At 39.5% G+C, this 11,459-nt stretch overlaps 1 long non-coding RNA gene across 2 annotated transcripts in view; it reads left to right on the forward strand.

Moving 5' to 3' along the window:
• Positions 1–6,636, forward strand: part of LOC144336529 (uncharacterized) — a 323,751-nt gene extending 317,115 nt beyond the window's left edge. The window contains exon 5 of one of the 2 annotated variants that reach the window (XR_013408388.1): positions 5,785–6,622. This is a non-coding gene — a long non-coding RNA (uncharacterized LOC144336529). Of the gene's footprint in view, positions 1–5,784 lie in introns of both variants that reach the window. The other variant, XR_013408387.1, reaches the window with a different exon arrangement.
• Positions 6,637–11,459: the final 4,823 nt, after the last annotated feature.

Raw genomic sequence — 11,459 nt, forward strand, 5'->3', positions numbered from 1 at the left:
CCTTGCTAAAAATCTAGGCAAAAAGTACTTCCTCCTTCTTTTGAATTCTTTTAACATTTTAGCTCCCCCGTCGCTCCAGAACTTGTCCTCATTCATTCGGCAACATCATGGTTTATTTATCTCCTATGTCCTGTCTACTATACTCTAAGCTTCTTGATAGTAAAAACTATATCTTATAAGTAGGTTTTTGTCTGCCACAAAGAACATATATTTGAGAGTATTTGAGTGGATGCTAACATGTTTTGTGAATTCCAATCACTATTAGGTAAAAGGAAAATAGTTTTTGTTTTCCAAGTTACTAAACTCCAGTTCAATATGATGTCCACACTCACATCCTGATTCCATTGGCACACGAGGCCCAACTCACCCTGGGAAGCCTGCAGTAGGAAAGGTCAGTGCTGATATTTTTTCTCTTTCTGTCCTCACTTCCTCTCCTACTCATTGCTGCTTTGGAATCTGTCCAAGATTCTAGTCGAAGTTTGGGAAGAAAGGTAAAGAAGAGGAACTATCTTACTTATCTGGGTCTTGTGGATTCTAAAAGTTGATTCTTTCTTTCCTAGGGGACCTTCTAAATTTTTTTGAAGACCAACCATATCACTGGGGTTCTCCTCTCTTGGGTGTGTCCTTCTTTCTCCAGTTGGCTGCCTTTGATGTCTTTGTCAGACTTATTTCTTGTGGTTTATTCTTTCTTGAATTCAACTCATCCTCCAAGCAGTCTGCTTGGCTGGAGTCTCTCTCAAGAGGACTCAGACTCTGCTGTGGATTTGGCATCTGACTCATAGAACTTTTGCAAGTTTTCTTGCTTAACACTGCCATTACAGTTGCCACCTCCCCTTCACTCTGCCATCCCCAGGCAACCAGCCATCACCTACCTTTACAGTTCTCTGGTATGATCAGGACACAAGTAATTGTGTCCTTTGTGTTCTAGGAAGCAAGTGCCAAGCTGTGGTTCTCTGGATGCCACCTTCACTTGGATATACTTATCCCTCTGCCTATGAGACAGAAAAACACAGGGCACAGGAATATTGATTTTCAATGGAATCCCAATTACTGTTCTTTTCAGGCTCCATAGTGAATTATTTACTATCTCTTACAGTCTGGAGGTGGGTGACGGGCTGGCGCCATAAGGACCTATTGTTTAATCTCTTAGCAAGGGACTCATCAGTGGTCTAGTGGCCTCTCTTATCATGTGATCAGACTTGACATGTAATGTAATGATTTTGGGACCTTAGCCAAAATCCCACACTTTGGGTCCTTAGCCAAAACTGGGACAGCAGGAAAAATAACTTTAAATGTCTCCTTAGACCTACATCTCTTCCCCTCCTGGCGAAAGGGCATGGTTTTGTTCAATACGGTTCCCTCCGACCCCTGTATATCCTCTGCACTTCATTGTGTGAACTACTGATCTTATGAGATGACCCTAAGTCTGATAATAAAAATTGTATTCCTGTATTCACAAATGATTTATTTAAGAATAATGGAATATATCACCAAATTTAGTCTGCTGTTAACATACAGTATTATTCACCATGGTTCTGCCATCGTGATAAAAATTCTGCCTCACCTACCTCTATCTTTGGACGGATAAACTACACACAGAGAAGATTTGATGGAAACTATTTCAGCAACTGAAAAATAGGAGAAAGAAAAAACAACTATTCCAGAAATCACAGACACTGTTATCTCTATTTCCGGCATACTTTGCAAAAATAAAAATAAAAATTTTCATGAAGTCAGGGTTTTGGGTGAGAAAAGAATAATTCAGTGAAGTTTTAGACAAAATATCCAATGGGTCTAGGGATCAAGGGTTAGCATTTCCCAATAAGTTTCATTTGTTTAGCATTTTTTTAAAATTAAGAATTCACTAGTGATGCAGAGCAGTGTTTTCCAAGGCGTGCTCTCTAGCCTGCATCTGGGAATGGATTCTTTGCCGTGTGTGTGTGTGTGTGTGTGTGTGTGTGTGTGTGTTAGGGAAAGTAGGGAGTTGGTATAAACTAGATTAAGGGAGGAAGCTAAAGTATAACTAATGATGCACCTTGGTTATATCTGTGACACATAGAGGTAAATACTATTTTGTCCTAGATGCATCGATAACTACGAAGCATCCCTTTCTAAAACTTCTCTGCCCAGTCTCTATTCATGTGACTACTGTGGGAGCCACCAAAGAAGTATGGTGACCTCACCTCCTGGTTATCTGTTAATTTTCCAGGGGTGGGCATTAAACCCAATGTGGGTTAATAAACCCCCCCCTTAGAAATTTTAAGACAGAAAAATGAGGATAAGTCTTTTCTGGATGCTTCCATCTTCTGACACGAAGGTCAGAACAAGGTGGTGGTGCAGCACACCCGGCAGCACAGGGAGCCACCTGTACTGAGGAGGAATCAGCTGCATCTGAGCAGAGGGAGAGAGAGAGAAAATCCTGATGCCAGCTGAGTCTGGGAGCCAGCCACAACCCTGCCCTCAGTCTCTGACCTCCCAATATCTTCATCATAAGCTTTGCTTTGTAATGTTTGAGGTGAGTTGGTATTATTTGAAAATCAGAGTCCTAACTGATGCATTTACTTTAACAAACGAAATAATATAATCTTCTGAACCTCACAGGTGCTCTTCAAGCTGCTAAGTCAGGGCAGCTGTGGGTCTGTGCACTCCCACGGGAAGGTGGAGGGATCAGCATACCCACTTGTGACTTGCAGCTTGTCTTCTTTCCCATTTAGCCTGCCTTTTGCATCGCAGGTCACACTGAAACAAAAAGGAGAATTCCTAAATGTTCTCACATGCAAGAGATTGATAATATGAAATTTCCAGAGGCAGGTAGAGAGCAGGTACAGGAGGCAGCTTCCTGCATGGAAATGACGGGAGGGGGAGAGTTAATATGGGACAGAAGTGAATGCTCTGAGAGCTTAACAAAAAGTCAGAGTCCAAGAAACACTGAAGGTTTATGATTCTTGGCCAAAGGGTTTCTTGGACTTGATAAGAAGAATTTTGCAAAATGAGCATATTTGCCAAAAAAGGAGCATTTAAAAACCCTCAGTTCAGAACTCAAATTAGAGGCCCCCATACAAAAGGCAAATTATTGGCAAGGAAAGTGGGTAGAGATGTGGGAATGAAGAAACGTCTCAACAATGTGAAAAGAGATAGGGTGCCACCCTCAGATCTCAGCTCAAAAGCAGCAAGTACCTTCGAGTGGCGCCACCTGCTCATTCTGCTGTTTAAATCCATCTGTGTGTTATATACTTCATAGCATGGTCATTTTGTGGTACATGAATGTGTGTCCAAAAGTGAAGACTTTGCTGATAACCACAAAGGTTCCCAGGAAACAGAAAGAGAGAAAAGAGAGAGAGAGAGAGTGTGTGTGTGTGTGTGTGTGTGCACGCGCACATGTGCATGGTGGGGGGTTCACACTGGTGGTAGTGAAAAGGTGTTGAGTTCACCGAAGCTTGCTGGTTTAACTGGATGATGGATAAATTGTTCCAGCGATCACTTCTGAGAGTTTTCTGGTTAAAGGCAGAATATCCCAGGTTTACAGAATGCTTCTCCCCAAGTGATTCTCTTTGTGCAAAATCCACTCCATCATTCACTCAATCACTCTGTCACCATTCATGGATTTAATTTGTTGAACACTGAGTATGTGCTGTGTTCTGGAGACAAAGACAATGTAGAGAAGAAAACAGGCAAGTGAACACGATGCCCCCTTGCCAGTCAAGGGCTCTTGCAGACCCATGCACAGGGTTCTATGGAAGCGTGTCCGGAGTTTGTTCCTGCCAGTGGGTTTGTGGTCTCGCAAACTTCAAGAATGAAGCCACAGACCTTTGCAGTGAGTGTTACAGGTCTTAAAGGTGGTATGGACCTAGAGTGAGCAGCAGCAAGATTTACTGTGAAGAGTGAAAGAACAAAGCTTCCACAGCATGGAACGGGACCAAGTGGGTTGTCGCTGCTGGCTGGGGTGGCCAGCTTTTATTCCCTTATTTGTCCCCTCCCGTGTTCTGTTTCTGTCCTATTAGAATGCCTGTTTTCAATCCTCCCTGCGATTGGCTACTTTTAGGATCCTGCTGATTGGTGTGTTTTACAATCCTCTTGCTAGCTACAGAGCGCTGATTGGTGCATTTTTACAGAGCGCTGATTGGTGCATTTTACAATCCCCTTGCTAGCTACACAGTGCTGATTGGTGGGTTTTACAATCCTAACTACAGAGTGCTGATTGGTGTGCTTTACAATCCGCTTGTAAGATAGAAAAGTTATCCAAGTCCTCACTCGACCCAGGGAGTCCAGCTGGCTTCACCTCTCAGAAGGCCTTAGAAAGACACGCTGTGAGGGGAACAGGCAAAGCTGGATGGAGATTGCAGGATGTGACTAGGAGCTCTAAGGATGACCGAAAGGCATCCAGGAGCTGGGTGAGGAGAGAGCACACAGGCCAAGGCAGCGGCACCCCCAGGCTTCAGGGTGAGGGCAGCTCGGTCCACAGCAGCAGGGGCACAACCGCAGGGTGGGAAGCGTGAGGAAAGGGAGTGTGTGTGGCCTGTGAGAGTGTGTGTGACATGGGTCTGGTGTGAGGAGTGTGTGTGATAGGGTGTGTGGTGTGTGGTGTGTGTGGTGTGAGGTGTGTGTGGGGTGTGGTGTTGGTATGGTGTGAAGAGTACATGTGAGATAGTATGTGTGTAGTGTGTGGTGTGTGTGATGTGTGTGTGGTGTGAGGTGTGTGAGTGTGTGGGGTGTGGGGTTGGTATAGTGTGAAGAGTCTGTGTAATAGTGTGTAGTGTGTGGGGTATGTGATATGTGTGAGGTGTGAAGTGTGTGTGTGTGAGTGTGTGGGGTGTGGTGTGGGTATGGTGCAAGGAATGCGTGTGTGATTGTGTGTAGTGTGTGGTGTGTGTGATATGTGTGTGGTGTGAGGTGTGTGTGTGGTGTGTGTATGATGTGTGAAAGTATGTGGTATGAAGTGTGGGTGTGTGTGGTGTGAGGTGTGTATGTGTGTAGTGTGAGGTGTGAGGTGTGTGATGTGAAGTGTGAAGTGTGTGTGAGCATGTGTGTGGTGTGAGGTATGTGTGAGCATGTGTGCCTTGTCAGGTGTGAGATGCATGTGTGATCATGTGTGTGGTGTGAGGTGTGAGGTGTGTGTCTCATCAGGTTTGAGGTGTGCGTATGTGAGCATGTGTGAGGTGTGAGGTATGTGTTGTCAGGTGTGAGGTGTGTGTGTGAGCATGTGTGTGGTGTGAGGTATGTGTGAGCATGTGTGTCTTGTCAGGTGTGAGGTGCTTGTGTGAGCAAGTGCTTGCTGTGAGGTGTGAGGTGTGTCTCAGGTGTGCATGTGAGCATGTGTGACGTGTGAGGGGTGTGTCTCATCAGATGTGAGGTGTGTGTGTGAGCATGTATGAGGTGTGAGGTGTGTCTTGTCAGGTGCGAGGTACATGTGTGAGCATGTGTGTGGCGTGAGGTATGTGTGAGCATGTGTGTCTTGTCAGGTGTGAGGTACATGTGTGAGCATGTGCGTGGTGTGAGGTATGTATCATCAGGTGTGTGGTGTGTGAGCATGTGTGTCGTGTAAGAGGTGTGTGAGAGAGCGTGATATCCAGGTAGTGGGTTGCCTGTTCTTCAGCAGCGATGGCAGAGGGTAGGAGTGGGAGCTTCCAGAGAGCCACAGGCCTGGTTATGACTGGCTGGGATGGTGGGTCCCCCCCAGTAGCTCCACAATAACTGGGCTTTTTGGTGGCCATGATCTCGCTGTATGCTGTGAGAACACAAGAAAATGCGTGGTTTGCGTTTCAGATTACTGTTAACATTTTACAGATGAGAGCTTGGAACAGCACGAAGACGTACTGACATAATGTACCATAATTTCGCAGCAGCTCTCTGCTGGAGAGTGGAACACAGACTCGCCTTTGATCCCTTCAAGTAATCTCAATGCTCATCAGTGCCGCTGCCAAGCTCCTGGAGGAAAGAGACGATGCTATAAACGGAAGACGCAGTGCTTCTCATTGCACACTGGATGAGTGGCTTGATGGTCATGGATGTGTGTCCCCAGGGGAATTTGATTCCTGATGACTGGTGTGTCTCAGTACCTCAGAGGGCTTTTTGAAACAAAGTTGGTTGTTACCTAGAACCTTATGATTGTGGGACTGAGCAAAATGCTTCCATTATTAATTCTTGACTCTTACTACCTAAAGGTTTGACGACATTTCAATACTCTCCAAATGTAATTTTGTAGCCAATGCTTAGGAATTGAGGGGCTGTACTCTAGGGAGTCCAGTCTCTTTCCCTTTCTTATTTTCCCCTCCAACGGCTCACCCTTTGTCTGAGTCATCGCATTACATCATTCTCAGAAGAGGTCGTGGCGAGAGCAGGGAGAAGCAGCAAAACTCAAGATGGCCATTTTGTTCTCTTGTTCAGTAGCTCTCAGAAATGATTTGATAGGACACGTACCCACTGGTTAAAATGCACTTCAGGGTTCACCTTTATACGTGTAACTCCTTCCTAGTCATCGTCTCTTCCATCTCCTGCTCTCCCACGCTCACCCACACACACACATAGACAGAACCCTGCACTCATTCCTTAGCGATATACAGCTGAGGGTAAGTTGCGGTTATCTAGAATTCCTGATTAAGAAAGTTAAAAAAATTAAGAGAAACATACCATATAAAAGACCATACAAACCCTCTAGACTCAGAGTATGTTCTGGATCAACCACTAATGAAAAGAAGTTTAGCTCTGGGCATATAACTCACTGTCTCTGAGCCTCACTTTTCTCCTGCAAAGCTGGGAATGTTGGCTTAAATGCTGCTTAATTCCCTTCCAATTCTGTGGAGTTCACATGAGCAAAATGAACTTTGCACCCCAGGGCATGAGGAATATTCATCTGATGCTTTAAGAGTGTTCTTTCTTTGCTGTCCAACAGCTGGAGATAATTAATTGCAAATAAAAAAATGGTCTGCAGCCCAGCTTTCAAGATGAGACAATTTGTCCATGGTATTTCCATGAACTTTGCAAGATGTATTAGTTGTGGAATACAGGCGGTTGGAATTGCCAGAGCCAACTTCAAGGATGGGATTGAAGCAGTACTTACAGAGGCCAGAACCTACCAAGGAAGAAGTGATGTGTGATTATCGTAAGAGGCCTGGAATCTCCAGTTTTAATTGTTATAGTAAAACCAGTAGAGGTACGACCCACAAATCAAGCTAAATATTAAGTTTTTGGTTTGAACTTTTACCAGAAATGGAAAAAAAAGTTTTCATTTTCAGTCAGTTGTATGAAGTTATTTGGACATAGTCAGATCTTTCCCCCATCTTTCCAGTAGTAAATTTAATCTTCACTTCCACATATAGGGAATAGTTCTATTCAATAAATTAGGCAAATGACAACAGGAAAGTTGAGGGACAAAAAAATAAAAGCTCATTCTTCCAAAGGGTGACTAGAAGTACTCCTTTACAATTATTGTCTGCCATTATTTTATTTTACATTAGTGTCAGGGATATTATTCCAAACTGCTATTTTTCCCTCAGTTGATCTGGGAATAAAGTATTGCCCAGGATTTTTAGGCTGTGTTTATACAAATATTTAGGAAAAGCCTTAAGTAACCCTTAAGTGCACAGATTTTTGTGGGAAAGTAAGTTTTAATTTCTCTATGGTAAATATTTGTAAGTGGACTTTCTAGGTCTTATGTTCAACTTATAGAGTGTCTTATAAAGACACTGGCAGACTTTCCCAGAGGAGTTCTACCATGTTGCATTTCCATCAGCAGGGTATGAGAGTTCAATCTCTTCATAATGGCATTTGGTGTTATGATTTTTAAAAATCATTCTAATAAGTAGATAATGATGTCTTAAAGCGATTTTAGTTTCCGTTTCCCTAGTGGCTAATAATATGGAACATTATTTTATGTGCTTAGTTGCCATCTGTATACCACCTTTGGCATCTGTTCAAACCTTTTGCCCATTTTTATTGGATTATTTTTCTCTTATTTATTTTCAGAATTTTTTCATCTATTCTGGATATAAGTCCCCTGTGAGATATATGATTTGCAAGTATTTTCACCCTGTCTGTAGAATCTCTTTGTTCTCTTAATGTCTTTTCAAGAAAAAGCATTTTTTCATTTTAGTAAGTCCAATTTATCTTTTTTTTTTTTTTTACTTTTATGGATTATGCTTTTGCTGTTAAATCTAAGAACTCAAGGTCACATAAAGTTTGCCTGGTTTTATTCTAAAAGTTGTATAGTTTTATGTTTTACATTTACATCTATGAGCCACCTTTAGTTAATACCTTTAGAATCATGTTTTTGCGTACGGTTGCACAATTGTTCAAAACACTAGTTGTTGATAAGACTAATCGTACTTGATTGAATTGCCTTCTTATTTTTGTCAAAAACCACTTGGGGAATATTTGAATGGGCCTATTACTAAACTTTGTATTTTATTCCATTGACATATAGAAAGTAAGACTATGTGTTCTCAAATACCACACTGTCTTGATTGGTATGGCTTTGTTTTGTCTTAATATGGGTAGTGTGAATTCTCCAACCTTATTGTTCTTTTCTAAAATTGTGTGCTTATTCTCATTCCTTTTTCTTTACATGTAGATTTAGAATCTGTTTATATTTGCAAAAAATCCTCTTGGGATTTTGATTCTGCTAATAATCAATAGAAAAAATTGGGGAGAATTGGCATCTTAAATCTAGTCTTTCAATTCGCTGATTTTTTTAGATTGTTGATTTCTTTCATCAGCTTTGCATAATTTTTACTTCACAGATCCTGAACATGTTTTGTTAGATAAATATTCAAATAGTTTTGAGAACTATTGTATATGGTATTATTTTGCAAATATTGGTTTCTAATTGTTCTTGATTATTATGTAAAAATACAATTGATTTCTGAGAGAGGGCCTTGTATCCCGTGGCCTTGTTAAACTTATTAGTTCCAGAAGATACTTTTTGTAGTTTCTTTGGTATTTTCCAGTAGAAAATATGCATTCTCTGAATACCGACAATTTTTTGTTTTTCCTTTACAATATTGGTTTTTCTTGCCTTATTGCACTAAGATTTTAAGTACAATGTTTATAGGAGTGGTGGGATTAAACATACCTGCCTTCTTAGTCCTGGGCTGGGTGGTGGGGAAGAAATATTCAGTATTTTACCACTAAGTATAAAGTTAGATTTGGGTTTTCGAAATGTCTTTTTAAAAATCAGGTTAAGGAAGTTTTTTTTTCATTACTACTTTGCCGAGAATGTTTATTATGAATGGATATTGACTATTTTTAAATGCCTGTTCTGCCTCATTTGTTGTAATATTATTGTTTTCCCTTCTCTAGACTATGAATTTCATGGGTTACTCTTGATTGATTTTGAATATTGAATAACCTTGCATTCTAAGAAAAATTCTACTTCTTTATGGTGTTGTTTTTTGTTGTTGTTATGTATTGGTGAATTTGATTGGTTAATATTTTTGTGTAGTTATCTATGTCCATGAAGTGGTATTGGTCTGTAATTTTCTTTACTTGAAATATCCTTTTTGGTTTTTGTATCAGGGTAATCTCATACTCATGAAATATATAAAAGATAAAGAGTTCTGATTTTCAAGATATATGAATGCCCGTTATTAAAAAGGGATATGTGTAAAGACAGTTCTCACAGCATTTTTGTTCAGAATTTCAATAGTTATCTTAAAATTATATGAACTGTAACATAATGATAACTGGAAAATCTCCAAATACTTGGAAATCAAACAACAACCTTTTAAAAAAAAATCTTATGAGTCAAGAGGAAATCTCAAGGGAAATTAGAAAACATTTGAAATGAATAAAATGTTCCCTTCTCTTTTATTTATTAAACAGATTAGAGTAGAATTGGCGTTATTACTTCTTTAAATGTTTTATAGCATTCCTGAAATGATCTCTACATAGAATGTTCTTTTTGATAAGATTTTTAACTACAAATTTAATTTCTTTGACAGACAAAAGACTATTCGAATTATCTATTTCATGTTGGGTGAATTTTATTTTGCTACTTTGTTACTTTTCCTACTTTTAAGGAAATGGCTCATTTTTTTTCTAAATTGTTCAATTTTTATGTAGAGAGTTGCTGGTATAATATAATAATTAAGAACAATTAGATACTCATATTTGAAAAATATGTACAAGAGTTCTCAAAAATATTTGAGTATCTAACAAAACATATTCAGGATCTGTAGGTTAAAAACTATGCAAAGCTGATGAAAGAAATCAACAACCTAAATAAATCAGTGAATTAGAAGACTAAATTTAAGATGTCCATTCTCCTTAATTTATTCTATTGATTTTCCCTTATTATTCTTATGATGTATATGAGTTTGTAGTGATATTCCCTCTTTCATTCCTTATATTAGTAATTTATCTCATTTCTCCTTTATATTTGTAAGTCTGGTTAGAGGCTTATTATAGTGTTATTAATCTTTTGAGAATCGTTGATTTACTCTTTTTTTGTTTTCAAATTCATTTATTTCTGCTCTTATTTATAACATTCTTTTTTCCTGTGTGTTTTGGGTCTATTTTCTTCTTTTTTCTGCTTTCCTGATGCAGAAGTTTAAAGTGCTGATTTGAAATCTTTCTTTTCTAATAAAAGTACTGAGTGCTATAAATTTTCCCCTAAGTATTGCTTTAGCTATAACACACAAGTTTTGATAGGTTATATTTTCTTTTTATTCAATTCAAATATTTAAAAATTTCCCTTGAGACTTACTTTTTGACCCATGAAGTTTTTTGGAAGGGTGTTGTTAATTTCCAAATATATGAAGATTTTCAGTTATTATTTTGTTAGAGTTCATATAATTTTAACATAACCACTGAAATTCTGAACAAAGACACTGCAGGAAGAATGTGTTCATTTGTTCAGAATTTCAGTGGTTTTGTTACATCCCTTTTTAATGTCTGCTATTCAGTTACTTAAATAATTTGAACCTTTCATTCATTTCCCACATCATTTCTGACTCAGCCATCCTTGGCCATTTTATTCTCTTCTGGATAAAGTTATGGGACGTTACTGGTCATTTGATTCCTTTCAAATTGTTCCATAGTCATGTGTTGCTTAACTACCGGGACACATTCAGAGAAGCGCATCACTAGTTGGTTTTGTCATTGTGTGAGCATGACAGACCACACTGACACTTACCTAGATGGCACAGCCTACTACACACCTAGGCTGTGTGGTATAGCCCATTGCTCCTAGGCTACAAACCTGGACAGCAGGTTACTTTGCTGAATACTGTAGGCAATTGGAACACAATGTAAGTATTTGTGTATCTAAACATAGAAAAGGTATAATAAAATGTGGCGTTATACTATGGGACCACTGTCATATAAGCAGTCTGGCATTGACCAACACGTCCTTTTGTGATGCACAACTCTACATTCACCACTTCCAAATTATTTCATATTCTTTCCTATAAAAGCTTCTACTCTGTGTAAAATTCTCTATTCTCAGTTCTCTGTACGCAATAGGC

Source organism: Macaca mulatta, chromosome 18 (genome assembly GCF_049350105.2).
Source record: "Macaca mulatta isolate MMU2019108-1 chromosome 18, T2T-MMU8v2.0, whole genome shotgun sequence".
NCBI lineage: Eukaryota > Metazoa > Chordata > Mammalia > Primates > Cercopithecidae > Macaca > Macaca mulatta.